The 27,743-nt window shown below is 39.8% G+C and overlaps 1 protein-coding gene across 1 annotated transcript in view; it reads left to right on the top strand.

Annotated features, from left to right (window-relative positions):
- The window catches only part of LOC115940510 (ATP-binding cassette sub-family A member 10-like), a 587,693-nt gene that overhangs the window by 558,843 nt on the left and 1,107 nt on the right, over positions 1–27,743 (top strand). The window lies entirely within an intron of this gene.

Below are 27,743 nucleotides of genomic sequence, written 5' to 3'. Positions count from 1 at the left end.
ACGATGGACTCTGAAAAACAAACTGAGGGTTCTAGAGGGGAGGGGGGTGGGAGGATGGGTTGGCCTGGTGGTGGGTATTGAGGAGGGCACGTTCTGCATGGAGCACTGGGTGTTGTGCACGAACAATGAATCATGGAACACTTCATCTAGAACTAATGATGTAATGTATGGGGATTAACATAAGAATAAAAAAAAAACAATATAAAAGTAGTTATAAATTCAAATAATTGTTAGTTTTCTGGGGGGATGGGAAATAGGCACAAATGCCTTCTTTTCCCTCTTCTATCTCATGTGGACTTTTTATTTTATTTATTTATTTATTTATTTATTTATTTATTTATTTATTAATAGCCAAACAATAGTGCTTTATTGATAAAAGGTTAGTTTCAACGGACACAAAATTGCTGTGTAAAATTAAGTTTTCAAAATACATTTCTATAGGTAAAGATTATCTTTTAGTAACAGCAATTATCTCTAGGTGAAAGTATTTTTTTAGATTTGGGCAGCAGAACAGAGGGGGGCGTAGAAGTGAGACAGTGTAGGTCCACCCACCCCGCATAACACTTATCAGGTGGTGGCTGGCCCTCATAGTTCTACCCAAACACACGGGGGGGCCCTGTAGCCACCACGCGCCCATGTGCCCCCAGCTCCACCTTTTAAACAGCTTTTACTAGTGTACTTAATGCCAAAATGACCCAGATAGCTGGTCTTGCATGGAGGTGCTCTAAAGTCACTTAACACTTTCTCCTGGTAAGAACTTTGTACAACTGTGCCTGAACCTAAGGCTTGTGACTAGTCACTATTATACAACAGTGGGAAGACAAAGTTCTCGAGAACACCTGATTACTGTCTGTGGCCCGCCTCTGCGACTAACGTGGTTCGACCACGTCACTTTATTTTGTCTGGCCCAAGCAAAAACTCTTCCCATCCTCAGGGGAAGCGTTTTCTGCGTCTCTGCCCCTCCTGTTAGAGCAAAATGAAAACATGGAGCCAATACCTGCTCCCTCCAGGTGTCCTTTCACCCATCACTTTCTGGGGACCACTTTCCCAATGTCAGTAGAAATGTTGAAAAAAGCAAGGCCCGGAGCCTCTCAGCACCCCATGGAAGGAAGGAAAGGGCCAAGGCCACAGAGCACAGAAGACTGATCTGACTGGTGGTCTACCAGTCAGACCACGGTGCAGATTTGAAATGTCTTTCAGTCTCACCCAACATACGGGAAGGTTTGTAGTACAATAATGAAGGATGTGATGGTGGCTGAAAATGGATAACAATCTGCACATAAAAAAATGACTGCTGCTATTAGCCTCCTTTCAGAAAACTATTAAAAATTTTGAGAACCAGTTAAAGGAAAGCCAAATCAGGAAAATCTGGTTGGCATTCAGGCATCATGGGGCCATGAGCCTCAGGGCCCAGGACAGGTCTGGGTTCAGAGGGCTACCCCGCAAAGGACCCTGATTCTCACTGCTCAGGCAGATCTTATAAACCTGTAGTTACAGAAAGCACATTAGACTGCCATGTAAAAATGTAAAAAGACTGGTTTCTAAATATATCATTTAATAATTTTCCTTAAAAAAGTAACTTTTCATGTTGAGTAAAAATCGTTTACTGGCTCTCTGCGTGGGTAAGGATCGCTGCTGTAATATAAAAACTGGAGCTCATGGACACTGGCTGTCCATAGCGGGGTATAACCAATATCAGTGGGGAATACTACAAAACGTGGCTTGTGACAGGTTCTCTGCAGAGCAGCTTAAAAAATGACCTAGCTTCAGAATCCAAAGACTTCTTAAAATTTGCTCCTAATTGCCTGTTTTTTTAAAAGAGCTATTTTAGTATACACATACAATGTTAGATAATAATTCTATTGTTTTACTTGGTAAAAAAGTAAATGTGCAGATGAATTAACAGTATTGAATTATAGCAACAAAACTGGTTTTAGGTGTTATGCTCAAAACAAAGCGAAGCAAGGGAGAATCTCCATCTTGATGACCTGGTAGGTAAATGCCCTGCAGACGCCAGCTCATCTTACCGTATCACTGGGTCCACATCGCTAGCACCCAGGCACATGCTGGCTACGTCCGAATGTTCTAGAAATGAAATCAAGAGTCTCATGTGGACTTTTTAAAGCTTGGCACTCTTCCCATCTGGGGCGAGATAGGAGTTCTTTATTGGAAGAGGGGCTGCTCTGTGCACTAAAGGAATATCTCTAGCCTCTATCTACCAGATTCCAGTAGCTATCCCCCAACCACCGTCCACCCCCCTCCTCCCCAAGTTGGGACAACAAAAAATGTCTTCAGACATTACCAAATGTCTCCAGGGGATGGGCAGTTGTCCCTCGTTGAGAACCTCTGATCTAATAGAGTTGAGATGTCTTTCCTGCTCCCCTTTCTACCCCCCATGACTCCTCATCACTGACCCCCATGAGTGTCAAATGTCCCATGCTACAAGCAGCACACACCTATGGCCTATACCCCGCCCCATCCAAGTGACCTCTACCGACCAAGATTTTTCTCTGCAGCTGTTTGCTAGAAGTGCTATTAAAAGCAACTTGATAGGGCCAACACAACTGGATGTAATTAAGAGCAGTTAAATAAAAGAATCTTCTGAAAAAAGGATAAAGGGAGGACTCAGATAGTTTGCTACAATGAGGGACGTTTAAAAATATTTTTTATTGGGCGCCTGGGTGGCTCAGTCGTTAAGCGCCTGCCTTCGGCTCAGGTCATGATCCCAGGGTCCTGGGATCGAGTCCCACATCGGGCTCCCTGCTCAGCGGGAAGCCTGCTTCTCCCTCTCCCACTCCCCCTGCTTGTGTTCCTGCTCTCGCTATGTCTCTCTCTGTCAAATAAATAAATAAAAAAAAATCTTTAAAAAGAAATATTTTTTATGTGTTTTTCTTCATGTTAAAATGCTCCTCATTAAAAAAAAATGGTTTAAAGAGTACTTCAGAATGTTTCCTTTGGGGGCGCCTGGGTGGCTCCGTTGTTAAGCATCTGCCTTCGGCTCAAGTCATGATCCCGGGGGGTCCTGGGATCGAGCCCCGCATTGGGCTCCCTGCTCAGTGGGAAGCCTGCTTCTCTCTCTCCCACTCCCCCTGCTTGTGTTCCCTTTCTCGCTGTCTCTCTCTCTCTGTCAAATAAATAAATAAAATCTTGGGTGGGGGAGCGGGGGGGACGGGGGGGAAGAATGTTTCCTTTGGTAAGCATACACCAAACCAGCATATTCATGAAGATAATACAAGTCTGTTCAGGAACTGTTTTTTTTCTTTCAAATGTTCCATTTTTTTTTAAAAAATAAACTTCTAATTTTAGAATAATTTTAGATCTACAGAAAAATTATGAATATAGTAGAGAGGGTTTCTATACACCACACACCCAGTTATTTCTAACATCTTCCATTAACATGGTACATTTGTTACAATTAATGAAACAATACTGATCCTTTTTTATTAACTAAAGTCTATACTTTATTCAGATGTCTTTACTTTCTCCTAATGTCCTTTTTCTGTGCTGGGATCCCATCGGGATCACCACATTATATTTAGTTATCAGTTTCCTCAGCAACTCTTGATGGGGACAATTGAGAGCATCCTTTCTAATCCTGGGCTCCCAAATCGACAAGCATTGAGTAACCCTTCAGGGCAGGCCACCAAGGTGACTATGGATGAGAAACTTTTCGTTCTCATTGTATGCCCATAATAATAGTAATAATAATGAATCATTTCATGCTATCATGTATCCTGGGCAAGTGCTTTCCATGCATTATCTCACTTAATCTTCATGACAACTCTGGGGAGTAAGGACTGGTTACCCCATTTTATAGAAGGAAACACTGAGACACAACGCATTTAAGTAACTTTTTCATTGTCCCATAACTAGTAAGTGGGATGTACTAGTAAGCAACACCTGGAACCTATCAAGTCTCTTATGAGGTCTGATGCTCGTGCTTTTTCTTCTCTTGTTTCTTTTTTTTTTTTTTTAAGATTTTATTTATTTACGAGAGAGAGAGAAGAGGAGCAGAGGGAGAGGGATAAGCAAACTCCATGTTGAGTGCTGAGTCTGGCTCAATCTCACAACCTTGACATCACAACTAGAGCCAAAACCAAGAATCGGATGTTCAACCAATGGAGCCGCCCAGGCACCCCTCTTCTTGTTGTTTCTAACATGTCCCTAACACCACCTTCCTTGATGAAGCCCATGGCTCTCTGCTCCTCCATAGCTTGTAAGTTACTTAGAAATAGAGATCCATTTTATTCATGTCTCTATCCACAAAGCACTTAGTTCAATGACTTATACATTAAAGACATCTGCTAAAGGATTATTGAATTGAATTTTTTTAATTAAAAAAATAACCTAAATTATTCTGGCTTTTAAGCTTGAACCAGCAACTCTGAAAATGAGCTGGAAGAATGCTCCTGGGAGGATAAGAGCTAAAAATACCATCTCATTAAAGTAATGATCAGAAATACCAGTGAGCTCTGGGAAGAGAAATTCTTCAGGTCCTCTGGCTATATACAGCCTGGGGCTGAGGTCTAATCGTAGGAAACAGCGCCATGTCCAGGGCGCTTTCCTTGCCTATGCTGGAAAATGACAAGGTGTGGTGGAATGTTCTGGGATCGAGGAGACCAGGGGTTCCGTGCTGAGCCTGCCAGGCACTAACTCTGTGTCCTCCAGAAAGTGTCTTCATCTCTCTTTGGGCTCCAGTTTCCTCACCTGTAAAATGTTGGTGAAGGATCTCCAGCAAACTAAGGATTCCTCCAGCTGTAATATTCTATGATTTTTAGGTGCAGTTATATGAGCCCTGGAAGCAATGCTCATCCACTCAGCCTTTTTGGAAAAAGGGTAAGGAAAAAGGAAAAGAAAAACACTTCCATAAAAGTATTTATAGCACAATCAGTGACTGTGAATCACAGCATAATTAATTCTCTTTTATAAAGTTGCCTTGTTCCCTAACTTAGTTGCAGTAATTCCCAAGCCTTGCTCAACAGCAGCTCCATTGACAAATACGGCATTTTCCTTGTCTCTTTGCACTGCATAAGTTCAAAGCATCCAGACTAAGCTCTGAGTTTCTGCCAGTTCTGCATTTCACTAACTGCATGATGCTAATCTTCTGTGACTGACGGACAGACCCAGTTGCCGAAGGATGTAATATAAATGTGATCTATTTTGACTTTAATAAAGATTTGGATTAATTTCCTCACATCAGTTTTGTCCATCAAGTTTTATTATTAAGTGCTTTACAATTTAATTATGATTGGCCTAGAAAAATTAGCCATGGGCTGGTTTGAAATTGCTGTGTGCTGATCCCGTGGTTACTGTAGATAACAAATACCCAGCAAATGTATTTGACTCGCCATTTCTTTGATCTGGTTCTTTCTGGCACAGCTTTCTGATGATTTGCCCTCTTAATAACACCTTCTACAACAATGTTTTCTCATCAAACACTTTTCTCTAGTCTCAAATTCCACTCTAGGATTCTTAAAAATGAAGTTTAGGAAGCCACCAGAAAGTATTCATGCCAGAGGGCTCGATATCATCTTGATTCTTTTTTGCAGTTTGTTTTTATTTACTAGACATCTACTTCCAACTTGGAGTTGAGAAACCATTAATCAGTTTCCTCCCCCTGAATTAGGGAATTGAGGGATTAGTAGGAAGCTCACAATAGCTGATTTTATGTTGACAAATTCTACCAAATGGCCGAAGTGAGGAAAATGGTATGTCTGAGCAATATGAATGCATGAGTATTCATTCTTCCCATTTAGTCTCATCTCATGTTATATTTGATTCTTGATGGGAACTGTGTAATAAAAGGTAGATTAGTCCACATTTTAGATTTCCTCTTTGACCTTGAGCAAGGAGGTTTACCTACGTGGTATTGATTCCCTCATGTGTAGAATAAAGACCTAGGACTGGCTGACTTCTGAGACTTTTTAAACTTGTTCCATGGAAAGATTCAGGGAGCAATCTGGATCAATCCATTTTATTACTTTCCAAGCTGGTTCATGTCTTGAAACAATAGGTAATTATGGGTCATTGTGAAGTTTCCTTTTTTTAATCTTAATTTTGAAAGATAAGCCTTTGGGGTACCCCCCACCAGAGTGGTGAATTTACCTAGTAGAAATGGCATCATGCTTTCTTCACCTGAGAGAGTAGCAGAAATGTACGTGCTGCACTAAAAACCTCAACACTTTGGAATCAGAATGTAATCAGCCTGACATAAATGTTTCTGAGAAAGATTGTAGCAAGCCAGACAAGAAATGTAATTCTTGGCAGAAATAACCGCTTTTCTGAAAGGCGGGTTCTCAGCATCCACTTGACCCCAAATTGAACAGATTGAAAAACACTCTGGGATCCCCAGCTTTGTCTGTTGTTTCTTTGCCTTTAGCTAATCCTTAGCCCTCAACCATGCCCTTTTTAGAGTTGGGTCTTTCAATCATATTTCCAGTTTTTAAGCAGATAGAGATATAGCTAGAGAAAATGTTTGAGGCACTCTTTCTTGTTTTAATGAGATTCTATTATGTAAGAGAAAATATCTTTTTTTACTTTACATCTGATAAAGTACAACTTACACATTTATAAAGAAACTTTGAGACTCCACATAAGACAGCAATTTAGGGGTGCCTGGGTGACTCAATCAGTTGAGCCACTGGTCATGATCATGATCTCAGTCCTACGATGGAGCCCGGGTGGGGCTCCGTGCTCAGTAGGGAGTCTGCTTCTCCCTCTCCCTCTGCCCCTCCCCACCCCTGCTCGTGCTCTCTCTCTCTCTCTCTCTCTCTCTAGAATAAATAAAAATAAATCTTAAAAAAGAAGACAGCAATTTAAAACTGTGGGTCTCCTGCATTATCTACAACTTTAGTTATATCTCAAGAGGGTATACCCTCCACTGCAGTAAATCTGATTTCATAATGAAGCTCAAAGTCTAAGATCTTAGAGTATTGGGGGGAAGAGGTGAGGGGTGCCCAAACATTATGTGTAAAATTACAAAGGAGTTGGAATTACAAAGCAGCTTGACTGTCCTGTGTAGCAGCCCAGGCTTCCTGTGCCCTGTCCCATTCATTGTATGATGGAAAAGCTCCTCAGTATAGTGCAAGCCACTTTGTTTTCAGAGCTAAATGTCTTATTCTTTCCTAGGCTGCTAAACATCAATGAACAGTCATGTCGATTTCTCACCATGCGACTTCTCTCTCATGATATCCTTACCTGCTGAGATAAGAAATCTGTCAGGGAGAAGCTACATGTTCAACAGAGCCATTTTTTATTTCTACTCACTACAAAAATGAACCTCAAAAGACTTGTGGAATAAGGGGTGCCTGGGTGGCTTAGTCGGTGAAGCGTCTGCCTTCAGCTCAGGTCATGATCTCAGGGTCCTGGGATCAAGCCCCTCATTGGGCTCCCTGCCCAGTGGGAGTCTCCCTCTCTTCCCTGCTCATTCTCTCTCTTGCTATCTGTGTCTCTCCCTCTCAAATAAATAAATAAAATCTTAAAAAAAAAGTCTTGTGGAATAAGATAAACATTAATTTGGGGTTGGTTTTGCCTAATGTGCTAGCTAATTCCAATGTTTAGTCTTGTGCAGTTGCCCTGATCTAGAGGAAGTATCATTATTTACCTCGGGCGTGTTGTTGGTTCCAGTTGTCTTTCTATAATGGATGCATTGTCTTCCTGGAGCTAGAGAAAATGAGAAAAATAGAAAGGAGAAATAGGGATATAGTTCCTTGTCTCAAAAAGACAAAACAAAAACTCTACAAATTCTAAAACTCAACCAAGTCAAACCAAACAACCTCTCCTTTTGCAGGACAGACACACATGATCGGAAGCAGAATGAGAATTGTTCTCACACTCTCTGTGCCACCATTGATACAAAAATAGAGTTTTCATCATTTATATCCTGTGATTCTTTAAAGTCAATGGTTCTGTTTATAATTCTATTAAATGTTGCATCGCTTTAAATGGTTCTTACTTTCTGTGGATTCTCCTTTATCAAGTCAGGGCTTCATTATGTGCCATTTTCCATAGGAAAACAATTGCAAGTACTGCTAAAACCTGTATATTTATAAATGAGATCACAGGACTTGCATGCAGACACCCAGAACATAAGGTTATAGAACTTCCTGTTTTTAATCAGCAGATGCCTGCCCATCCAACTGAGTAATAAAATCATGGTAGAAAGAGAATGGTTAAGGGTTCTTGGATCCATCCCCTTATTCTGAGCCAGGTTATATGCATCTAAGCTCTCTTAAAGAGATTAAAACCTTCTTTATATTAAAGATCCTATGGAAGAAAAAACATTGAGTGCTATGTTCTAGGAGAAAGACTGTGGCCTTACCTATTTTTGAATTCTAGCTTCTCCACTAATAGGCTGTATAACCTTGGACAATTTTGTGACTTTTTAAAGCTGAAATATCTGCCCCCAACACACACATCCCAGAATTCCTCATTAATTGAAGTTGACAATAATTTCTATGTTTTTGTGAAGATAAAAAAGATAGCATGTATGGTGATGTACCCAGTGAAGACTGGAACTTTGATCTCAGGTAACTGTCATGTGTGGAATTTATACAGGTTTCTGCCTTTAGGGATGATACCTGTTGGTCTGAGAGATTCCCTAGAAAGGTGCCTAAGATTCATACAGGTATCAATCTACTGTTCTTGATGAGGAGAAACAATCGAATTTTGATTAAACTGAGATCTGAGCTGTCTGGGGACATGACCTTTTCATAACCATAGGTGTAATGAAATCCTGTGGGTTGGGTAGGGTTATGTGGAAAATTTGTGTGAGAAAAGCATAGGGCTATCCTGGTAACAAAAGGAAGGACTGAGGATTTAGCTCCTCTCTGAGATTCTCAGTGAAACTAGCTGGTTGGACCAAGATGGAGGGCCTTGATTAATGCTTCATGTCAAGGAAGGGTGAAGTGCTTCTGGCTCTGTACCACTGAAAGCTGAGGGATTTTCAAGAGAAGGGTGCCCATGACTGAGTATTTCTCCAGTGCTGTTGCCCATGTACTGAGAACCAACTGATCCCAGTTCATGGTCTAAGAGAGCCAGTCTTGGGCGCCTGGGTGGCTCAATTGGTTAAGCGACTGCCTTCAGCTCAGGTCATGATCCTGGAGTCCCGGGATCGAGTCCTGCATCGGGCTCCCTGCTCGGCAGGGAGTCTGCTTCTCCCTCTGACCCTCCTCCTCTCATGCTCTCTGTCCCTCATTCTCTGTCTCTCAAATAAATAAATAAAATCTTTAAAAAATAATAAAAAAAAGAAAGAAAATAAGGAGCCAGTCTTTATGGATTCTCCACAAACTATGTAAAATCCCATTTTGAATTTCTTAAAATCCGTTGTCTCTTCGTAAAGCAGACTCTTACTTATAAATCTTACTCTCTGCCAGAGTGTTAGCTCCCGACCATTTGCAGGCAGCTTCTAGCTTGTTTGGAGTAGGCTGGAAAATTGAGAGGTTTCTCAATTCTGGTGTGGGAAATGGAAAGAATTCAATTCTTGGTGGTCAAAAGAGAAAAAAGAAAAGAAAAAGAAAAACACCAAAAACTGGGGGACGACTCTTCACATCATTGAGAAAAACACTGGTCTGGTTCTTTGGCCTTTGGTTTCATAAATAAGCTTGTTAAGGATCCAAACAGCATCAGAGCCCCTATTCCCTTGGCATCATGTTTTACCTTACTTTATTCTCACCATTTTAAAATGGAAGGAGTGGGTGTTTAGGGGAAGGACAGCTGGATACTCCCAGGTCCCCTCTGGCCCAGTCCACCCTCTCGTGCTCTCCAGGAGATATAGTTGCACAGGTTCCAGCTTTTCATGGGTTTCTCAGCCAGAAAGACCCCACCAGGCAGAAGCTCTCCCTTGATTCTTCACTGCCATGCTCTATCTTTCTCCAGCGTGCTGACGTCTTGGTGACATGTTGGCCTACTGCCAGATAAAGATGATGTGTTGGTGTGGAAAGATGAAAGTCTCTTATCTTGCATGGTTAGCTTGGGGATGGTATTCAGTGTTCTCCATATAATTCTTATCTTATTAGACATGGATGGCCCTGTACACTTCTCACTACATTTCCATCTACATTACCTAAGTTGCTTCTTGGACAACCTTATACAGTTGGTGGTATTATGCCCTTAGTATAGATTCATTGTTCGATTTCCAAATAGAGTTGAGCTATGCTATGGTAGGTATTGAAGAAACAGTTTTAAAGAAGCCAGATTCTTTGCCTTAGAGGAGATGATGAGCCAGTGAAGAATAAAGATAAGTAAATGGGCAATTGTATTATAGGGAAATAACTGCATATAAGAGAGATAATGTTTTGAGACTGTGGTAGAGACCCTGTTGATGTAAACCACTTGGCCTTTACTATATCAGTGCATGCTGGTCTATCTTCCACCTGCCAGCACCTTTGTCTCTTAAGCTGAGGGGCTTTCTTTGGTCACTCAGGCTATTCATCCCTTGGCCAATGACTGGTAGGTATTAGTATACAAATACTCCAGGTCCCTTGCTCGTCAGATGGGTAATTCTAGGTACATGCTTCCTACTGTTTTCTATACTTTCCCAGTTGAATCAAGCTCCATAACCCACAGTGATAACTGCCTTGATAACACTCTATTAGTTTCCCCTTGCATCTCACTTTGGGACTTTCTGTATTCCTGGGATCACATTCCAAACAAACTACTTGAAGTCTAACCCGTGTCTCAGAGTCAGCTTCTGGAAGAACCCAAATAAGAGGAAATTAGCAATAAAGTATCTTTTAAAGATAAAACATCTATATATTTCTATTTAGAATACATTTTTTATTCTTTAATCCATTCATTAATTTAACAAAATTTGAGTACTTCTTGCATACTTGGCAAGAGTTCCTGAATATCTGGGAGGTAGAAACATAATTTCTGACTTCAAGGGGGTCAGTCTAGTGGCAATATGCCAATAAAAATAAACATATAGGAAGAATCTTTGATAACTTCAATAAGTAAAACAAAGGAAAACACAGCTTTAGGAGTCGTTTTGAGAAAAATAAACACTTCATTTTATAAATGTGGACACTAGTGTAAGGAGAAGAGCAGAGGGTCCCAACACACCTGACCAGTATGGGGCAGAGCAAGGACAGGAATGCAGGTCTCTCTAGTCTACCCCAGTATTCTTCTTACTATACCACATTGTCTCTTACTGGAAAGACAAGAAGTGCTTAAACTACTTAAATTTTGTGACTATTAATTATGTCCAGAAAGGTATGCGATCACGTGGTAACCACCAACTTGTTTCAAATGGAGTTTAAATTCACTACAGGAATAAGTAGGTGAGGAAATTATTTCTTCCACTTTTTCTTAACCCCCCTCATGAGCCAAACTCAGCATTCTTAACACCAATCTCTTATAAAAAATCCTTTTGGGAAGGAACAAGTGGTTCCAAATGTTCTTTACATCCTTGTCTTCCACCCTAAATTTCAGTGCAATCTTGTCTTATAGTTCAGGCTTTCTCCCTTGAGCTGGCTATGATATGATATGCGATGGAAGGAATGTTCAGCAATTTATCTGGGAATGTGGCTTGGCAGCTCTTGGTCCCCCATCTTCACTAACTATTCATAGGCAGAAGCCAAGAGGTTGACATGGGTCCTAAGTTGTTATCTGTATAAGCAGGATGTATCCTAAGGTGGTCCAAAGCCAAGTCCAGGACTTTGTAGTGTTACTCTCCTCAAAAACAGAGCCTGCTCATATACTGTTCCAGCTCCCTTCATGCTTGTTGCAGCAGTGTTGGGTGATTTCCGATGATTTATTTACCCATAAATCAAATTAATGGAATTAAGTTCTTATTCTTACTAGTCCAACTGAAGCATTCCGGCGATTGCTTCTTGGTATAAGGTTATGACTTTTGCATTGTTTCTAAGGTATCTGCAGTCTGCAGAAGGGGACCATGTGCTTTCCTTTCATGTTCTCCTAAATTAGAAAAATTTAATGAGTGCTTTATATACCTCCATGCCAACAATATGTATGTTCCTTGGATTTCTAGCATCCTTTACATTTATCCCCTCCCCTAGGCCTCTAGCAATTATGAACTCCATTAACTGTAATTACAAAGCTCCATTATAACTTGATATATGGAGCAATTAATATTCACAATCTGTAATCTCCCAAATGAATATTTATTTCAGTACTTCAGCTGCAACATCTAAAAATGAAGGTAAATAATTTGACAAGGACCTCAAAAGGCTGGAATATTTTCTTTCAATTGGGAAGTATGTGACTTCTTAAAATATCTCAGGCTCTTTTTTCATGGAACTTATATGAATGCCCCTATTGATTTTTCATGAGATTGGAAAGGGAAAAGATTTGGATTACAAAATTCTTGGCTATTTTTAGAAACTATTTAAAAATCAAAAGATGTAGTTAGAGATTTTTTTTTTAAAGGGAATGCTGTTATGTTGTCAGTGTGATTCCCTAGTTAGTAATAAAGGTACTCACACTAAAGTGGTGATCATCATCCTCATCATCATCATGATCATCATCTAAGGAAAATAATATTGTACGAGTTCTAGTCAGAGTTCTTGGTTAAGATAGAAATGAACAAACAAATTCTGACTAACTTAAGGAGAAAAATGGTAGTTCATTGGATCTTTAATAGCTTTTGGATTCAAGCTAGAGAACCAGGCTCAGGTAGAAGTCAAGGGAGGAAAGGTCCCTCCAAGATGCCCCCCGTGGACTTCAGGATATCATTGTTCACCAGCTGAGCTTTGTTATTACTCCACAGGTGCTTTATCCCTGGACACAGACTCTGCTCTGCTGCATTGCTGTGCATCTGGACATTGACTGCTCTGCCTTTGGAATCCTCACATTACATTGCCAATTTTCTGACTTTCTACCTGTACTTCCTTTTGTTTTCCACTTAAGGGCCAAATGCAGGTCATGGTACCTGATTGGCTGAGCTAAGTAATATTTCCCCAGTTTAGCTTCCAAGAGACAAAGACAGGGTATATTTGATGCTCCTTTTGCTTTGTTGTCGAAAGTGGAATGCCCTCCCCTACCTATCATTTAGGTGACCATCGTCCTGGTTGCTGGAATAGTCATGATTTAAGACTGTCATTCAGAGGTAATGATCAATGGTGCTCCCCTCATTCTAAAGTGTATCCGGATTTGGATGATGTTACGGATTGAATGTTTGTGCTTCCCCCCACCCCCCGTTCATATGTTGAAGTCCTAACCACCAATGTGATGGAATTGGTAGGAAGGGCCTTTGGGAGGGGATTAGGTCATGAGGGTGGACCTCTCATGAATGACATTAGTGCCCTTATTAAAAAAAAAAAAAAAGACCTCAGAGGGTTCTTTTGTTCTCTTCCCTTATGTGAGAAGACAGCCATTTATGAACCAGGAAGTGGGTTCTCACCAGACACTAAATGTGCCGGTGCCTTGATCTTGGACTTCCCAACCTCCAGAACTGTGAGAAATCAGTATTTGTTGTATAAGCCACCCAGCCTATGGTATGTTGGGGACAGAAGCCCAAATGGACTAAGTCAGATGATAAATGACATGCTTACTCTACTTATTCTAGGATTTCCCCCCATATTAAAAGGGTGAATTGATACTAGGAAATCAGATTTTATTCTCCTTGTCTTTCACTAAGATACAAAGTGCAACCAATGCACCCTTCCCCTTTTCTCATGAAGAAATGGGGATGGAGATGTACTTTTCAGTATCCCTATCTTTTGAGGTACTTTCAAGTTTAATCCCTTTGAGAAGAGCAAAACATCAGTGTAACTAAGTGGAGAGATTGGCTCTCTCCACAGTCCAACAATGCACCTCATTCATAGGCACTTTTGTCACTGATGGGCCACAAAGTAGAGAACGTATGGACCACTAGCCTCCCATATAAAACTTTACAAAATGAACTTCTCACACATGTGTGTACTGTTACATAACATCATCGATTTGTGTGCCTAAAGCAAGATGTAGTCAGGTATGAAAAACTGCCAGAAATAGTAGCTAGAGTGATTTATGGTTTATACTGATGCGAGCCTAGTTGGATCAAAGGATAAAAGGAATTTCTTTCCCTCCAATCCATAATTAGGATGATGACCAAGATAGTCCACTTACCAGTATGGGTTTAAGTGCCATCTCCTTCCCTTTTCCCTAGTTTTTAGCCTTTTTCTCTGGGGCATTCAGTGACTTTTATTACTCCCTTGATCCCTCACCCTGCTGCCCCGCATCTAGATGACAAATTCTCTGATGGTCCAGGCAACTTACGTTGGGTACTTTTATGCAGTAGGAGACCATGACTCCATCATATTTGTTTTTCCACTTGCACTTGACATGTGCTTTGTTTGCGTTAGGCTGTTAAAAATCACTGATCACACTAGAATTAAAATTTCATATGCACATAAAAAGGCTCAATGCTGTGAATTGTGCAAGACTGTTGAATCACAGATCTGTACCTCTGAAACAAATAATGCAATATATGTTAAGAAACAAAAAAAAAAGAAGAAGATAGCAGGAGGGGAAGAATGAAGGGGGGGAAATCGGAGGGGGAGACGAATCATGAGAGATGATGGACTCTGTAAAACAAACTGAGGGTTCTAGAGGGGAGGGGATGGGGGGATGGGTTAGCCTGGTGATGGGTATTAAGGAGAGCACATATTGCATGGAGCACTGGGTGTTATACACAAACAATGAATCATGGAACACTACATCAAAAACTAATGATGTAATGTATGGTGATTAACATAACAATAAAAAAATTTAAAAAAAGAAAATGTAAACGCAAAAAAAAAAGGCTCAAAGTGTGTGTTGAATGATTGAACATAATTCTGAGAAAATAGAGCCATTTGGAAATTATATACATTTCTGGATGTAGGGTCTTTAGGAGCTTATTAAGCTAAGTTCCACCAAGAAATAGATTGAGGAAACTTGAGGGATTTATTTGCATTTTGTGCCCCTAATATAATGCAATAAATAGGGAGGAGAATAGTCATCTTCCTAAAGAACCTTATTAGCTCCCTGGAAGTTACTAGACTGAGTTTTTCTTGATGACATTATATCTTATGCATTTTTGATCATCAAAGACTAAAAACTGTGGTCATTATGACTTATCCCAGTGTTTTATTCCCTGAGATGAATTTGTTCTTCATCATGGAGAAGTAATAGACTGAAAATAGATGCCTCCACAGAGATCATAATAGGTGAGCTCTTTCAAAGGGGAAATTGCTTTTGCTTGAAGAAATGTTCTCACCATTTTACTGTTTTTGATTGTTCTTTCTCACCTTACTTCACATAGGAAGACATTTTCTTTAATTACCGTAATCAAGTATGCAGCTTATAGGAAGTGACTCAAAGGAAAAAGGTGTCGACTCCTGTGGGCTGATAACATAGAAGCTGGTGACCACACAGGAAGGCCTTCAACATGGAAACACAATGTTGGTTTTGTGACAGGATCCCATGGCCATATTCCCTTATATTTATATGACTTCATGAAGTTGCTTTCAAGGTAGGATTTCAATATGCATTACATGTATGGAATTCACATATGTCATTATAGTGTGTTGTTTAATCTTGACGAAATGCATCCTTTTCCTCGCTTTGAGTCTGAAATGAAGAGGTGGGTATGTGTTCATTGACTGAACAAACATATACCAAGTGTCTAGTGTGTGTAAGGCATTATGCTCGGGTCTAGAGATATAGAATTGAACAAAACTGTGTTTGTTTTCAGTGCTGGGATATTAGAGTAATGGCAAGAGGATAAGGTGGCGACAGATACTAAACAAATGAACAAATAAATGTATAATATAAAAATGTTATAATATAAAAATATAATATCAGGCCATTATAAATGCATTAAGAAACCTGAAAAGGGGAGAGGAATAAGACACTGTCAGCGAGGACAGAGATTTCAATTTTAAATGGGCAGTCAGGAAAGTTATTCTTAAGAGCAACTCTGTGATCAGAAGGCAGATGTAGATTTAGTCAGAGAGAGGCCATGTGGATAAGTGAAAACATTTTCCAGACAGAGATGTCCTTGAACTTGCTGTCCTGAGGAATATCCTCTTCCAAAGAGAGGCAAGGGGCTCAGACGGTGAGGGTGAGTGGTAGAAGATGAAGTAAGAAAGGTGTGGTTCTGTTGGCTTTGATAAGACCTCTGGACTTTATTCCAAGTGTTTATACTATGTAGATAAGTGTGAGATCTCTGAGACACCAGCTTCCATGTGGTAGCAACTGTCTCTTCTATCTCCTTTCCTTGGCTCCTTTCCCTTTCCTTTTCAAATGTATCACCCTTGAAGTTTTATTTTACATCTGGTTTTTACCTACAAAGGAAAAGGACCCTTTTCCTGTATTGATAATATGTTTATTGGTAATATGACAGCCACTGCCCAAAAGAATATTTCTGTTTGATTTTTACAATTACCTTCTGGGATTCTGCTCAGGTCTAGTCACAAAGTGGGAGAACTGGGACCCCAGGTTAGGGCTGTTTGACCAAAGAAGTCTGTGCCCATCCTACTCTGCAACACTGCCAACCAAATGCTCCATGGCTCAAGGATGAAGTGGGTCCTTTTACCTAAAAATTGTGGGGTGGACTTCACCCTAAATTCCAAGCTCTATCAAAGACTCCTGTCATAAAACCGAAGTCACTATCTTCGAGCTATTTCTAGCCCTTGCTGTGGGAGTCTCACTTTCTGTGTTGACTGCCAGTGGGGAGAATCTAAAGTAAGTGGCTAGAGTTGGACCTTCGAGGTGACAGTGAAGATAACATCCATCCAAGAAAGTTAGCTTGGTCTACAGCCTCTCAGTTCCCGTGGTTCTCATTCACAGGTGAGAGTGGTGTGGCCAAGAGTGGAATCGAGAAATGTGCCTCAAGTAAGGCAAAAATAAATAAACCAAACTATGGAATTTCAAGGTCTTTATACCACATTTGAGGTTCAAGATTAAATGATTCATACCTATTTCCTCTAGGTCTGCTAGTCCCCTTTTCATTTACATATTACGAAAGGAAAGCAATATGCTGATATAAATAAAGGAATTGGCACATTCAGGCTGGGACGTGAAAATATTAAGTCTCACTGTCTTTGTCTCTTGGATTTTGGTCTCAAAATATTCTGTTAACACCTAAGGAGTTTTTTTTTTTTTTAAAGATTTTATTTATTTGAGAGCGAGAATGAGAGACAGCATGAGAGGGAGGAGGGTCAGAGGGAGAAGCAGACTCCCTGCCGAGCAGGTAGCCCGATGCGGGACTCGATCCCGGGACTCCAGGATCATGACCTGAGCCGAAGGCAGTTGCTTAACCAACTGAGCCACCCAGGCGCCCAACACCTAAGGAGTTTTAATGAAGAGACACATCTGCAAGAAATGTCTCTTCAATTGCACCTCTTAGAGATGTAATTGTTTTATGTAAATGTTTTCCTCAACATGACTAATTAGTATTGATTTGTTTATCTAAAGCATTTTCTTAAGCACTCTCCTACTTGTGAAACCAAAAGATGTATCGCAAAAGTGTGTGGTGTTCAGAATCAAATAAAGCCAGGTTTAAACCTTTACTCCCTCGCTTACTAGTGGTATGTACTTGCCTCGTTGAGCCAAGTCTCAATTTTGTAATCTGTAGGTGGGTACAGTAACTCTCATAATTATACGGTGAGGTATATATCATTCTGTGAGATAATGTATATGAAAGTATTTTGTACATTGGAGAGCCCAGAGATAATAATAGTAACCATCCCTGTGATGTCCTCTATACGTATGTGACATGTATTGTTATTCTATAAAGCCTGTGATTATCCAAGTTCGTGACTAAAAGAGAAACTAAATAGTTGCTATCACTGTTTTTATTATATTTTTAAAAATATTTTCCTTTCTGACATCAATTATGTGATTATGTGCTTGTTCTTAACACCAGTCTAATTAAATAATTAGGGAACTTTGCCAGGTACAAAAGTCTACAAGGCCAAACTGACAGGTAGAAAAATTATTTTCTTCTGGAATTAGAATTAATCACTAATTCCTCCCACTCTTAATGCAATTAAGTATTGATCATCTATGAATGGACATCATATGCATATTAGTAGCTGACTAGATAATCAGAGCTTTAGAAAATCTAATTTAGCAGAATACTGGGCATATTGTTAACACTGAATTACTTAACAATTAGTCTGTATCATTGTTAGCTATTATTTGACAGTGGGCCAAAGTACTCTATAAATTTTTATAATTATATATAATTATATATATAATTTATAATTTTATCATATGTAATATACTGTGTATACCAGTAATTGTTTTGTAGACAGGGATGGATTCGGGAAGAGGGGATATGATTCTTGGAAGACAAAAAAATTGCAAGTTGTCTGTTGCTTGTCCTCTGTGTGTTCTCTACTCCTCATTGTATATTGGCTGCTATAAAGTACCATATTCTAGACTGTGTGTGTAGAGGAAAGGCTGGGGATTGGAGGGGAGATGTGCAAGATGTTTGCAAAACTATTGTTTCATGGACAGTTGTCGGAAACCCTGGGTGGTTCAGCCAGTTAAGCGTCTGACTTTGGCTCAGGTCATGATCCCAGGGTCCTGGGACTGAGCCCTCCATTGGTCTCCCTGTTCAGCGGGGAGCCTGCTTCTCCCTCTCCCTCTGCCGTTCCCCTTGCTTGTGCTCTCTCACTTGCTCACTCTCTCTCTCTCAAATAAACAAATAAAATCTTAAAAAAATAATGGACAGTTTTCAGTTAACATGAAGGGCCTTGAGTCATAGCATAGTGACTGATGACGTTGAAGGGATCTTCTATGTCTTCTAGTTAAATGTTTCAAATTTGGGATGTACCGGTCTCTTTTTTTCCCTAATGATTTATTTTTAAATATTAAAGTGCCCATCTAGTCAAACAAGAGCTAACTTATTTAAGGTTTTCAAAAATAATTTATCTTCAGCTACCTCTTGTTTAGTCATATAATCAGCCAACAAATATTTATGAGTTGCTGACTATACTGATGGTGTACGAGACACTGGCCTACGTTTCAGACGTGGTTGTGAGCAAATTTGACAGGTATGCTTCCTCTGGCCTTTTCTCTTATGTCATATTCTTTGTGAGTCATTGAGAACATCCACACAGGGGGAGACACTTTGAAGTGCTGCACAAAAACAATGCATGACCCCAAAGATGAAAAAATAGTTTCCTCCCATCATCAAGAGAAGAGTTCACGTTTTCTTCCCTATCCTATTTTGTGAAGAGGAAATGGAAGCTTGAGTAAATCTTAAGTCTTTTTATTTCCTTCCAAATATGGATATTAAGTGAGAAAAACAAATAAAGAAAAGCCACAATAATAGCAACAGACAAGGTAGGAGTCTTCTGGCTCAATCCAATGAATAGCCTAAGGATGGGCAAAATGGTGATGGTTCCATCTACTCTCTCTCTGGTAATAGAAAAAACACAGAGAAAAAGAAGTGGTCATTGTTTGGCTTCCTTTTAACAATTGTGAGCATACATTGAAAGAGAATTGGAGAAGAGAATAATTGTCTCCTTATTTATTCATGTAAACATTTTTTTAAATTTTTATTAAGACACAACAGAAGGCATTCCCCCATTAAACTTGAGATTGTTACTAAATGATCTAGATAATCTCTTCTACTCTGTTTTGCTGTTGGTGAATGTTTGGCTTATTGTCCCAAATAATTGCGAATGGCCATGTTCCAAAGATAAATAAAAATAACATCGGGTTTATGCATGCTTTTTAATAGCCATATTCTAAAAAGATCACTTCTTTCCAAAACAAGTTTAGCAGTTATGCTTTCTATTTTTAATTCGTACTTAACACTCGATTTCAGTTCTCACCATTCATGTGCTCTGTGTTTACTTACCTCACTCTGACAAGTCTGTTTCCCTTTCTGTTTTATGGAAACTTTCACCATCTGTTCCTGATGTTATAATAGCCTTCCATGAGGTTTAGGTTTACAGCAATACTGACAAATTGGGAGGGCTGGGGCAAAGAAAGTAAAGGAAAAGAAACAAAAGTGAACTGTGCCAGTTGAAATTTAAGTTAATTAATGGAAAACTTTTAGGGCAGCGAAGCATTTTTATTATATACTGTAAAATGAAACTTGTGTTTCCTAATAGTGTATTCACTGCTTTATCTACTATTAATATTCTTAAGTCCTCTTGCGGAGTGCTTGGGTCTTTGAGAGTTTTACATTGTCAGGACATGCTTAAGTGAGGTCAGTTTGGAGAAAGAAGTATTAAGACCATTTTTACATTAAAAAGAAACCAACTCATGTGAAACACTGCACCAAGAAAATATATGAATGGGTAGTAAGCTTGTGAAAAGCTTCTCAATGTCATTAGTCACTGGGGAAATGCAAGTTTAAGCCACAGTGAGATACTATTTCACACCTACAGGCTGGTGATAAAAAAAAAAAAAACCTGACAATAATAAATGTAGAGAATCAGGAACTCTCATACTTGGCTGCTAGAAATGTAATATGGCTCAACGCTCTGGAAAACAGTGAGACAGTTTCTTAAGAAGTTCAACATAAACTTCTCATATAAGCCAGAAATTCCATGCCTAGGTTTCGACCCCACAGAAATGAAAACTTATGGCCACACAAAAAACATGTACACATGTGTTCATAGCAACAGGATTCATGACAGGCAAAAGCTGGAAACAATTCAAATGTTCATTAACTAGTGAAAGACTGAACAGACTATGCTGTTTCCATACAGTGGAATACTGTTTGGCAATAATACAGTAAAGGACTGACAGGCTACAACGTGGATGAACCTTGAAAGCATTATGCTAAGTGAAATAAGCCAGGCACCAAAGACCACATGCAGTATGATTCCACATATATGAAATATCCAGAAAATACAAATTTAGAGAGACAAGAAAGAAAGAAAGAAAGAAAGAAAGAAAGGAGGGAAGGAAGGAAAGAAGAAAGGAGATGAGTGGTTACTTGGGGATGAGGCAGAAACAGGGATTAACTGTAAAGGGGCAAAGGGTTCTTATTGGGGTGATAGAAATGTTCTAAATTAGAATTACAGTGACAGATCCTCAACTGGGTACATTTACTAAAAATCATCAAATGATACACTTGAAATGGGGCTGAGGACCCAGTGGGTTTTCTGTGCAGGTGTTCTAATACGGTTTCAGTATGGAAAGGGAGGTTGCCCTCACATCTAGGCAAGAGACTTGCTGGGAGTTACTCCGTTCTGGGTCTCTCTGCCACCTGCTTCCAGTATGAAACATTTATGATCAGTAAAAACAGGAAGTAGGCCATTCCTGGAGCTCAGGTTTTATATTTTCCTGCCCCAAAGGACAACATAAAATCCATGTTAACCTTAGATTTTATATACTTCAGGTGTTCAAAACAGGGTACGGTGTGATGGAGGGAACTTGAAAGGGGGGCATTTGACCCCAGCATCCTGAAATCAGGTGTGGGCAGAAGGAAACAAGACACCTGGTAATTAAAGCAAACCCAAGGCCAGATGAATAATAAATACAACAGAGAAACAGGGAGAAGTGTTACCAGTGAGGGCCAGCAGTGGTTTTCAATGTGTAACCCGTCATACTTAATGGAAACTGCATATGTTAACATTCAGATGAAATCTGAAAGATTAAAATTGTTCTTCCTTTTCACTCTGCATTTATTACAGCAGCGACTTTGGGATCTCCTTATGATAGGTCAGTCTTAAAGCAGCAACACAGTTCATTTTCTTTAATATATAGACATGTGGGTATCATTTCTGCAGGACCCTCTGCTAGATGGAGGTATGCAGAAGAGTATTAAATGTCATTGTTCTTTTTAAGAATTTGCAGTTTAGCGGAAGATGTGAGCCAAGCTGATACAAAGACAAATATCTGTAATAAAATGGGAGAGCAGGTGCCAACAGCCAGGGGAATGGTGAGTGGTAGTTCCTAAATGTCTATCAGTTAATGGTTCCTAGACTGGTTGCTTTGAAATTGTTTGGAAAATAACAGCTTTCCTAGCACTGACTCTAGCCCCTTGCTTCTTGGTGTGGTCTCAGCCTGGGCATTACCTGGACACTTGTTAGAAATGTAACACTTCCAGCCCCATCCTAGACCCACTGCATCAGAATCTGCATTTTTAATAAGCTCCTGGGGCCATTCGTGTGCACATCAAAGTTGAGGAAGTGCTAGTCTGAGCTGTGGAATTAGACACTCCAGGCGTAGGATCCTGGGAACATGTGTTTTTGAAAAGCTCCCAGAAGGTTCTGGGATCTAATCATCCAGGGGAAGGCAGTGCTCACTGGAGACTTGGGGCATTGCAGAGGCCCCATACAGAAGTGGGCTGGAGATGGGTCTGGAGAGTCGGTGGGGAGTGGGGAGTGAACACAGTTCTGCATAAGGAAAGGGATGGGGGCAGTACTGATTGTTCCTTGGAAAGTGAACTCTCATGTGGCCTCCCTATCCTCTCTGTGCCCTTGTTTCTGCCTTCCTATAACTGTTTACACACACATATGCATCTATTTTCCTTTTTTTTAAGATTTTATTTACCTATTAGAGAGAGAGAGCGCACACAAGTCAGGGGGAGGGGCAGAGGAAGAAGTAGACTCCCCGCTGAGCAGGTAGCCCAATGCCGGGCTCCATCCAAGGACCTCGAGATCATGGCCTGAGCCAATGGCAGACATTTAACCAACTGAGCCACCCAGGAGCCCCACACATCTTTTTCTTAATGGAAGAAGAATTGTTCCTGTTCTGGGTTGCAGCAATCCTTCCAATTCCCCTTTGTTGATAGATTCCATTACCTCTGCTTTCCTCTAAGATCTTGCCCCAACAATGACCCCCTTCTTCCCATATCTTCAGCTTTTCCTTCTCTACAGTCTCCTTCCCCTCAGTTGTAAACATGAGCAAATTCATGCCATTCCAAACAAAACCCACCTTTGACCTCACATCTCCCTCCAGCTACCGCCTGTCACTCTCCTACCCTCCACAGCTTTGAGAAAATGAAAACTAAGTTTCTTTTGTTTGTTTGTTTTACAAGAAAGGGATACATACTCATTATGTAAAATTAGAAAATAAAATAGTCATAGAGAGAAAAGAGAAGGCATAACTATATCAATAACTAAAGATGATAATCAACATGGATGTACTTCTAACATATTTCTGTTCATAAAAGTATTTTAAAAGCATACAATGTATCCTGAGTTCACACTATTTTATAATGTGAAGGTTACATTTCTTAATATTGTGCACCTTGATGATCATTCAGTGACAATGCATTTTAATTTACAATGTCATCCTTAGTGGCTGTATAGTATTGTATAGCTGTATATTATCTTGAACTTACAAGGCATGTGTTTCTACCCATGCACCCTCTCCAACTCTTGCACACGCTTATAACAGTCTCCTTCTCCCAGCGCCACCTGCCAAAGGATGCTATGCACACCAGTGTTAGTATTCTTCACCTGGGTTTTTTTACTGCAAAAAAAAGAATTTTAAAACAGACTTTCATAACTCATGGTAGAGGCACTAAAGATACTAGAAAGAAAAGGTTTGTGCTCATGAGTCTTTCAGGGATCTGGAAAGATTTGTGCCACAATCGTGGGCAGTGTGTCCAAGGTCACCCTGACCAAGATTCCCAGGGTCAAGGTTAAAAGGGGAGTTCGAAAGGATCGAGCTTGTGTTCTGCACATTTTGGGTTAAATCCAGGGATTGAAGAGATGGAGAGATCTGTGATTCTATGATCTGAGAATAGAGGGGAACTGGGTTCTGTGTTCCCAAAGTCCCAGCCCTACCATGACGTGGAAGATGGAGCAGAAATGGAAGTGGTAATGCCCACGAAGCTTTCTATGACCCCAGACTGGTTTGGGAGGAGGGTCAGCTTTACCTGTGCTTTTATAAACGACATGGGGATTAGATAAGCAAGAAAATGCTGGAGAATGGAAAGGGTCTTGAGCCAGGGGCACATCCATCAGTGGCCACAGCAGCGAGTGGTATGATTACCCATCAGCTTTTGCATGTTACAGCCAGCCTCCATTCCTCTCGCTCTTCGCTTTGGGAGGCAGTATAGTTTAGGGTCTGGGCTATACTGTCCTACAGACCTTGGTTCAAATTTTGTCACTTACCAAACCTATGTGACTTTGGCCAAGTTACTTGAGCTCTCTAAGCTTGTTGTAAAAAAAAAAAAAAAAAAAAAAAAAAAAAAATCTTATTTCACAGGATTTTTTAAGTGTGAATCAAATAATATATGGTTATTTTCCCTACCTCTATGTAATAACTCATTAAATGGTAGCTATTGTTCTTTTATTGTTATTTACCCAATTGGCGAATGAGACTTGCAGATTCTATTTTCTAAACCTGCACTCTTCAAAATGGCGGCCACAAATGCATATGGCAGTTAAACACTGGAAATACAGTTTACCAAAATTGAGATGTGCCATAAATTTAAAATATTGGGTTTCAAAAAAGTACCAGAAAAAAAAGAGAGAGAAGAAAAGAATATAAACTGCCTCAGGAAAAATTTTATATTGATTTTCTGTCAAAATGATAATATTTTTGGTATATCAGGTTACATATTCTTAAAATTAATTTCATTTGTTTGTCCTATTTTTTAAATGTGGGTACTAGAAGCTTTAAACTTACATATTTCTATTGTACAGTGTTCTCAACATTTCTCACTCCTGTTCCATACACCCATGGACCTTATCATTTTTCTTCTCTGTTATTGTAGTCATGTTCCACTGGCCTCTGTGTCTACTCCTTCTCCCCTCTGAACTTTCAAATCCACCATCTACACTGTTGCCCGGCTGATATTTCTAAAATGTTAGAAAACCTTTTTCCGCTACCTTAAGGATAAATCCAGTCTCCTCATTTTGGCATACAGAGCCCCTGGGGATCATGGTTTCTACCTCTCTAGACTTTCCTTGGACTGTTTCTCACTTTCCCCATGGGATCCAGCCACTCAAAGCTGTTCATGCTGCTATGCTTTGGACATTGTTTCCTTTTACCTGAAAGCAACTCTCTCACCCTGTCTACCCAAAGAATTCCTTCTTCGTCCTCAAGAAGCACCTTGTTAACTGTGTGAAGTCTCCCCCACCTCTTCTTTTAGGTTTGTTTACACGGCCCCTCTCATTCTCCTTCTCAGTTACTCACTATTCTTTTTGGATTTCGGGTTTCTTAAGAACTGGGATTGTAATTTATTAACTGTCTGTATCTGCCATCGGTATCAGAATATCTGTAACATCTAAGTCTACAAAATATTTAAAGACAGGAAGGATAGATGGGGGGCTTATTTAAAAAAAATGAGCAAGCAAACCATAAAAACAACAACTAAACATTCAGTATTGTCCATTTGTATATGTCCACATCTATTTGAAAAAAGAACCATGTCTGAGACATACCAATTGCCTAAGTAAATAATATAACATCTTTCCCAAAGATGATGAGTGCATTTTGTATCAGAATAGTATTTGAATTCACAGCCAAGTTTGATTTTCCATTCCCTAGTTCAGCTAATGGAAACAATTATAAATAATATACACACCTCTTGAAACAGGCAATTCTTTAATAGATACTCTAGAACTTGACCAATTTACTCTTTGGCATGATCCTATCTTCTCTAAAAAAAAACAAAAACAAAAACAAAAGAAACAGTGATTACTTATCCTTGTTCGAAGTTCTATTATTGTATGATTTCTACTATGAAACTCGCATGTGTGACTCTTTCTATAAGGCTCTGAGGTATGCTCTTTGAGAGTTTGCAAACCTCTTTCCTTCCGAGGCATTGTGTCCATAGATTGTCTCCTGTCTGACAGAAACCTGGCCTGGGAATTGGCCTTCCCCGTTGGGAAAGCATTGAAACTGCTATCAGGTGCTAATGATTTCTGAACCAGACAAAAACAATGGAGAGATGTGAACACGGATTTCTGTGCTGTCATCTCCTTCCTAGTGATTTATTAACTGGAAGGCACTGTTTGCTTTCAAAGGAGGAGCAGTTAGGGAAGGTCTACACTCATCTCTGCAATTTCTTAAGATCCTAAAAACAGATATAATAGTATACTGACCTAATTTTCCAGGCGAGGGTTACCCAATAGGTCAGTCAGCTAATTCCAGATTTTGATGTACTGTGAAAAAGTATGGTCATTGGATCAAGAAGTCAGCTGGGGGGAAGAGGGGGGTTGGCCTTTAAGGGGAAGATAGATGACAGATGACATCATCATTGGCAGTGACCTGGCTTGCCTCTGGGGACCAAAGTTTCATAAATTATCGCAGATTAATGTTTGTGCAACACGAGTTGTATAGAGGCAAAGAGATATGATGCACTTTGTAGGAATTACTAGTACTAGGAAAGAATTTACCACAAAAAAGATATTTCTGTTTAAGTGAGTCTAAAATCATAATACAGATGCATTCCATTTTAAAACTGACTATTGTGACATAACAAGGCACAGAACTTATGCCAGAACTTTTTGTGCCAGAACTTTATTATGATTAGCATCGTTATGGGTGATTAAATATTGTGCTAATAGATCAGAATAAATAGATCTTTTTAAGACTGCCAATTTCACTTTTAACCTGTCGTTAAAAATTCTGTATAGGGGTGCCTGCGTGGCTCAGTCGGTTAAGAGTCAACCTTCAGCTCAGGTCGTGATCTCAGGGTCCTGGAATCGAGCCCCGCATCAGGTTCCCTGCTCAGCGGGGAGTCTGCTTCTCCCTCTCCCTCTGCCGCTCCCCCTGCTTGTGCTCTCTCTCTCAAAGAAATAAATAAAATCTATAAAAAAAATTCTGTATAAACATAACTTAATTGGCTGGCTACAACAAGCAACAGCAAACTTTTCCTATAAACAGCCATGTAATAAATATTTTAGGCATTGCAGGCCATACAGTTTCTGTAACAGTTGTTCACCTCTGTCCTTGTGTCCTGAAAGCAACCATGGACAATATGTAAATGAAAACATGGCTATGTTCCAATAAAACTTTATTGACAAAGGCAGGAAAAAATAAACAGGCAGTGGACTGGACTCAGGTCTCAGCAAGAGTTTGCTGATCCCTCTGTTATAGTATAATACAGTATACTATCTCCCAGATATACCTGAATTTACCCAACCACTTTCTTACTGCGGGGCACTGAGATTATTCCCCAAATCTCCTTACTCTAATAAAGAAATTTTAAGCAAATATCTCTGTGATTAAAACTTTCTCTTCATTTCCAAAATTGCCCTTAGAATAGATTCCTAGAAGTGGAATTTCTAGGTCAAAAGCTATAAATACTTTTAAGACTTCCTATTCTTTTGCCACTTGTGGGAAGTGTGATTTGGTGTGTCATCTCTGGAAAACAGTTTGGCAATGCTTAATTGATGCCTCCCCGAGATCTGACTAGTTCTAAATATGATCATTTGTAAAGAAAGGCGAAGATAGAAAGCTGTGTGGATTTTATGTTTAAAAGAAAAAGGTGGGAGGGAAGGTATCTTGGTGTATGAATTCTGTGTGTGTGACTGATGACAGTTCAACTTTTTTTCAAGTTTACTATCCATTTGGTTTTATTCTCTTTTTTTTAATATATTTTTTTAAAGATTTTATTTATTTATTTGAGAGAGAGAATGAGAGAGAGAGAGCATGAGAGGGGGGAGGGTCAGAGGGAGAAGCAGACTCCCTGCCGAGCAGGGAGCCCGATGCGGGACTCGATCCCGGGACTCCAGGATCATGACCTGAGCCGAAGGCAGTCGCTTAACCAACTGAGCCACCCAGGCGCCCCCATTTGCTTTTATTCTATTACAAAATTTTCATTTATATCTTGGCCCATTTGTTGTTTTTTTTTTCTCTCTCTCTCTCTCTCTCCATTTAATCTT

Source organism: Leptonychotes weddellii, chromosome 15 (assembly GCF_054177405.1).
Source record: "Leptonychotes weddellii isolate Sample4059 chromosome 15, ASM5417740v2, whole genome shotgun sequence".
Taxonomy (NCBI): Eukaryota; Metazoa; Chordata; class Mammalia; order Carnivora; family Phocidae; genus Leptonychotes; species Leptonychotes weddellii.
This window is presented reverse-complemented; position numbering and strand designations above follow the sequence as displayed.